Here is a 6518-nt window from a genome sequence, read left to right as displayed (position 1 = left end):
AGTACACAAAACATGGAGTTTATTCTTATATTATTATTTATTAATTATTGAATTATTTTCCGTATGAACAACTATAAACCTACTTTGCCCCACCCTGTATTTGTTGATTGAATAAATGAACTAACTAACAAGTAAACTTGTCCTCCTAGTTATCTTCCCTCTGGTCTGTTCTTGCTGTATATTTCTTATTGAAATGCAAACCTAATAATATCTTTTGCTTAGAACAATTAAATGATTTCCCACTGCTTAGAGAATAACACTTAAGCCCCTGGCATACAAAGCCCTCCTTGATGTGGCCCCTTACTGCTTCTCCAATTTTCTCTCCTTTCCTCGCCTCCTCTTTAACTTATATCCAGTGTTCCAGCTACATGATCTGTCTTCCCTGAACTGGCCATGCTTTCACATATGCTGCCTTACTCCTGGAAAGCTCTCCGTTCTTTCATGAATCCCATTACTCCTGGAGAGCTCTTTTTTAAAAGTATATATTTTATTGATTTCAGAAAGGAAGGGAGAAGGAGAGAGATAGATAGAAACATCAATGGTGAGAGGGAATCATTGATCGGCTGTCTCCTGCACGCCCCCATTGGGGATCGAGCTGCAACCCAGGCATGTTCCCTGACTGGGAATTGAACCGTGACCTCCTGGTTGAGGCTCAACCACTGAGCCATGCCAGCTGGGTGTGGAGAGCTCTTATTACCCTTCCTAGAGTATCTTCTGTGAAACTCCTCCTGCCTCACTGATGCAGAGCTGAATCTTGCATGTCACTCTCTTAAGCATGTGTTACATGTGGTGTAACATGATTTGTTTAAGCATTTTCTTGTCTATGAAGGGCAAGGACTGAGTCTCACTTATTTTTGTATCCCCAATCGTACACAGTGTTGCTCAGAGTGCCTACCGCATAGAAAGTACTCAATAGTGTTTATTAAGTGAATGAGTTGGAAATCAGAATACGTTAAGAGTCCTAGTTTTTCTGGATATGTGGCATTTTAAACACCTGACTTTGGTGTACCATCTGTGAACTATACATGAAAGGTACCAGTGAGGGAGTGGATGGATCACAAATCCATCATCACTGCAGGACAACAATCAAAAGTGTTGCTGATGGTGGGTCATATACATTATTCTTGTATGTCCCAGGCATGCTACTGGACACAGCTGCATATCAGAATGGCTGTTTAGTATAATGGATTGATCAGCCTAATATTTAATGCCATAGAAACATTGATTTGAGCCAAACTGAATACAGGCAGATGGATGACATTCCTTTATCTGGTCACAATCAATTGGCCTGTAGCTTTAACTGTAAGTTAGTCTTATGTTTTCATTATTTTTATCTTCTTGTCCATTAAGAACTTCTGTTGATTACCATCTCCCTGCCACCTATTTAATATAACGCTCTATGGTTACCACTTATATGTACAAATTGGTAACACAGTCCTCCCTGCTGTGTCTTGTCTTCCTGTTTTCTTACACTTAGTCTAGCTAAGGGAGTCATCTATATTAACCTAAATTTTAGTCTGGATTGTGACTTGAAACAGCCAAACTTTTTTTTTTTGCTGGAAAGAAACCAAATCTCTCTACATCACTGAATCAAATCTAGTAGGCTGTGATGAAAGGAGTAACAACAACATCAGAAGACAAGAGGCCTCTCACATAGAATTTTGAACTAAAGTCACATATGGAACAAAAGATATTTAAATTAACTACTGAACAAAGTAAGAGCTCTTCAAAGGAAACAGGGCTTTCTGCCAAGCCCCTAAAAATGCCCCAGGCCTGTTATTCATTCACACCATTATTTCAGTTTAATGTCTAAGGATGCTTTATTTCTTATCTCATTCTCTTCCCACCACCTACTGGACACATAGTTGGCACTTGTCCCTTTATTGAATTGAATGGGATTGGGCGTCAAGAGTTAGAGGCAATTCTTTGAAGAAGAAAATAAAGGAGAAATAATTTTAGCAGTGACTAGAACCAAGAAATTTGAGTTTCAGCAATGGAATAAAGTTTGGAAAAAATAAAATGTATCTACTATAAAGTCAGATTATTTTGCAAGCGTTATTTTTAAATGCTGACCTCGAAAACTTGCGCAGAACTTAGACTATAATTAAGACCTGTATGTCATTCTTTTTTCTGTATGTGTGGTTTTTTTTCAAAAAATATTTTTATTGATTTTTAGAGAGAGAGAGGAAAGGAGAGGGAGGGAGGGAGGGAGGGAGGGAGAGAGAGAGAGAGAGAGAGAGAGAGAGAGAGAGAGAGAGACATCTAGGTGAAAGTGAATCATCAATCAGCTGCCTCCTGCACACACCCCACCAGGGATCGAGCCGGCATCCTGGGTATGTACCCTAATGGGGAATTGAATCAGCAACCTTTTGGTGCATGGGACTACATCCAATCAACTGAGCCACACTGGCCAGGGCTGCTGTTTTTTGTTTGTTTGTTTGTTTGTTTTTAATCCTTTAACATATAGGCCATTTTTCCCCCCCAGAGAGAATCAGATTTATTTTAAGGTTAAAAAAATCGGGCACCTATTTCATTTTAATTTCACATTCATAAAACATATAGATAGAATATATAGGAAGGGAGATCTTTTAAAATTTGTATTTATTAATCATTTTATATCTGCCTTGTTCCCCAAAAGAATTTGAGGTAGTAAATGAGGACTTAAGGTAGAAAAGATAAATTTATTTATTTAATCCTCAGACCAGGATATGTTGAGAGAGAGAGAGACAGACAGAGAGAGAGAGAGAGAGATGAGAGAGAAATATTGGTTGTTTGCCTCCCATACGTGCCCTCATCAGGGATTAAACCTGAAACCTATGCGTGTGCCCTGACCAGGGATTGAGCCCCTGTATAGGACTACACTCAAACCAACTGAGCCACACCGGCCAGGGTGAAAAGATAAATTTAAAGGTGAATTTCCTTTATCAGAGAGCTAAATGAAACTTGGCCCACTCACAGTAGATAAGTGAGGCAACACCTAAAGAGATCACATAGTGTAGAAGAAATATTTGAGTAATTACATGGTTTATTTACAGTCCCATTGCCATTTAGTAGCTTGGCCAGAACTAGAAACCAAGTCACCAAATTCCCATGCATGTGCTCTTAACATGTATGTAGCAAAAACATTTGGCTTAACCAGCCAAGTGTTTTACTTACCTGGTGCTCAACAGGTTTAAGAAGCATTTGTCAAGATTATATTGACCTGCGCGTTTGCAGAGTTGTAGCCTATTGTAGGGATCATATCTTCCCCACACTGAGGCTGACCCCCAGGAATAATGTCCTTCCACGAGCCATGAAGATTCCTGCTCTCTAACAAGCAGCATTTTGTGAGTTAATCCCTTTTTAAAATTGTTCTTTTCCTCTTATTTGGAAGAGATGGGTGCTGTGGGGAGAGCGGAGGACAGTGCGTTTGCTGTGATCTGGCTGGTGGCTGAGAAGCGTGAAGCTTTGTCTCTGGCTCTCCTAGACGGGCTTGCCATCGTTCACAAAAACGAGAAGCTTTTCTGGTCCTGCGTATTTTTAGAAACCGGCTTATTTGGAAGTTCTTGACTTGATACTTCAGTGCGTGAACACTGATTTGGAAAGAACTAGGACAGAGGATGATAAACTTTTGAATAAATGGGCAGGTTAAGTTATATAATTCTCTCTGCCTTGACTTGGCATTCAGCCTCTCATAGGCTGACTCAGGGTGTCCTTCCCAGCCCTGCCCTCTGCGGAAGCCACACCCGTCTGTCTTTCTTGTCAAGTCCATCACATGCTTAAACCACCGGAGCCTTTGCCTATGTTCCTCTTTCTGCTTGGGCTGTCTGATCTCTCTTCTCTACCTGGCAACTTTTACCTGTCCAGGCCCAGCTCCCCCTGTCCTCCCCTCCCCTCCCCCCCTTTTTTGTGTGTGAAGATACCACATAGCAAAGGCAAAAAAGAAGGATAATCTAGCAGCTGTGTGAAGAGTACATTAGAAGGAGGAGGGGTGTGGAGGCAGGAAGATCAGTTTTAGGAGACAAAGTCCCATAGACCTGAGCTGTACAGTATGGTAGCCTCCAGCCACAAATGGCAATTTCAATTAAAATTAATTGAAAGAAGCCAATCTGAAAAGGCTACATACTGTATGATCAATTGTATGACATTCTGGAAAAGGCAAAACGATGGAGACAGTAAAAATATCATTGGTTGCCAGGGGCTTGGGGGCAGGGAGGGGTGAATAGGCAGAGCACAGGATTCTTAGGGCAATTCTCCGTATGAGACCATAACGATGGATACATGTCATATATTTGTCAAACACTAGAATATACAATACCAACCATGAACCGTAATGTTAACTATGAACTTTGCTGATTATGTTGTGTCGATGATCGGTTCACCAATTGTAACAAATACCACTCTGGTGGGGGATGTTAATGTGGGAGGCTTTTGATGTCTGGGGGCAGAAAGTATAAGGAAATCTCTGTATCTTCCCTTCAATTTTGCTGTGAACTTAAAACTGCATAAAAGAATGAAGTTTAATTTAAAAAAATTAAAATTAATTAAAATTAAATCAGTCCCACTGGCCACATTTCAAGTGTTCAATAGCTACGTGCGGCTAATGGCTACTGTATTGGGTAGCACAGTTTAAGTAGAACAATTCCATCACAACAGAAAGTTCTGTTGGATAGCATTGCCAAAAATTAACTCCCCAAGTGAAATTGGCAGTCATTCTATATAGTCATGTTTTATGTGTTGTGCCTTGAAACCTGGACCAGTCATTGTACCTGACCTATTCTAGACTGAGTATATTGAAGATGAGAGTGTTTGTGGATACTCTCACTGTAAGTATGAATGCAACTTAGAATAGTAAATCAGATTTAGTGCCCATCACTTGAGTATCTATTATCTATTTCTCTTTCCCACTTACTGTCACTCTTATAAGAGAGACATAAAGTAATTAAATAAAACCAAAGAACTTATATGCATAACCCATGGACACAGACAATAGTGTGGTGAAGACCTGGGGAGTGGGGTGCAGGATGGAGGGGGTCAACGGGGGAGAAAAGGGGACATCTGTAATACTTTCAACAATAAAGATAATTTTTAAAAAATTAAATAAAATTCATTCCTTAGTAATTCCCTCAACTGGGGTCAGAATATTTGTTTTCACAGTTCTGCCTGGTATATGATTGTTTTATCGAGAGCTTTTTATTTCTTTCCCTCCGTCTGCTCCCCAACCCTTACCTCAGTCTGTCCAAGAACAAGTCCTATTAATTCTGTCTGCTTCCCAAAGAAGTAATTCTCCATTTTCACTTTCAAGTCTTGTTTTAAGTCACTATCGTCTCTCTGCTGGGTGATGGCAGTAGCCTCCTAACTGGTCACCCTGCTTCCCTGTGCCTGCTAAGATCACTTGTCCATACAACAAGGAAAATGACCGTTTGAAAAGAAAAATCAGATCATGCCAACCTGTCCTTTAGCACCCCTGCTTCCTATTGTGCTTAGAAAAGATTCCCAACACCTGAACCTGGCCTAAAAGTCTCTTTGTGCTTTGTGATCTAGCCTTGCCTTCTTACCCAGCCTCGTCACCACACCTTCCTCCTCACTGGCCTCCTGTGGTTCCTGAATACACCCAAACTTTCCTTCCATAGGGCTTTTTTGTTTTTTTGTTTTGCCTCTGGATTGTTCTTTTCAAGCTCTACATGTGTGGTTCCTTCCCAGCTTCAAAGTCTCAACTCCAATGTTACTTCCTCAGAGAAGCCTGCTTTGTCTATTCTTTCTAAGGTAGGCTCCCTCTACTCCATTCTATCGCATCATCCTTATCATTATCTGGAATGATTTTTTTGTTTATTTATTTATTTACTTTTGTACTTGCTGTCTAATCCTACTAGAATATCGCTTTTATGAAGGCAGGAAACTTATTTTTATTTCCTATTTATCCCAGTACCCAGTGTATATTTAATAAAACTGAATAACTGAATACTTTCTAAAGAAGACATAAGAAGGCCCCTATCTGGTTTGGCTCAGTGGATAGAGCATCAGCCTGCAGACTGAAGGGTCTCAGGTTCGATTCCGGTCAAGAGCACATGCCCGGATCTCGGGCTCTATTCCCAGTAGGAGCATTCAGGAGGCAGCCGATCAATGATTCTCTGTCATCATTGATGTTTCTATCTCTCCCTCTCTGAAATCAATAAAAATATATTAATAAAAAAAGAAGACATTAGAAAAATTCATTCTCTCTCTCTTTCTCCCTCCCCCCTCTCCCTCCCCATTCCTCCTTCTCTTCCTCTCTCAGTATATGTGTGTGTCTAAAATAAAAGGGCTTTCCATGTATCTAAATGTGAATCTCCTAGGCCCTTTATACCTCCTGGTGATTATTTCTGAACATCATCTTTTACTTCATGAAATCATGGCCCACAGCTTTTTACTATACTTGATCTTAGCCAAAAGGCAGAGAAGCGATGGTTCACAGCTTTTTGAATGGTTGATTTTAGTTGAGGAATCTAGTGAACAATACATCTGGAAATATTCTGTCATGTTTTGATCTGAAAAACTCT

General features: G+C 40.2%; 1 protein-coding gene across 1 annotated transcript in view; it reads left to right on the top strand.

Moving 5' to 3' along the window:
• Positions 1-6518, top strand: part of VCL (vinculin) — a 110471-nt gene that overhangs the window by 33150 nt on the left and 70803 nt on the right. The gene's annotated exons all lie outside the window — the stretch shown is intronic.

This window comes from Myotis lucifugus, unplaced genomic scaffold (assembly GCF_000147115.1).
Source record: "Myotis lucifugus unplaced genomic scaffold, Myoluc2.0 scaffold_69, whole genome shotgun sequence".
In the NCBI taxonomy this organism is placed as follows: Eukaryota; Metazoa; Chordata; class Mammalia; order Chiroptera; family Vespertilionidae; genus Myotis; species Myotis lucifugus.
This window is presented reverse-complemented; position numbering and strand designations above follow the sequence as displayed.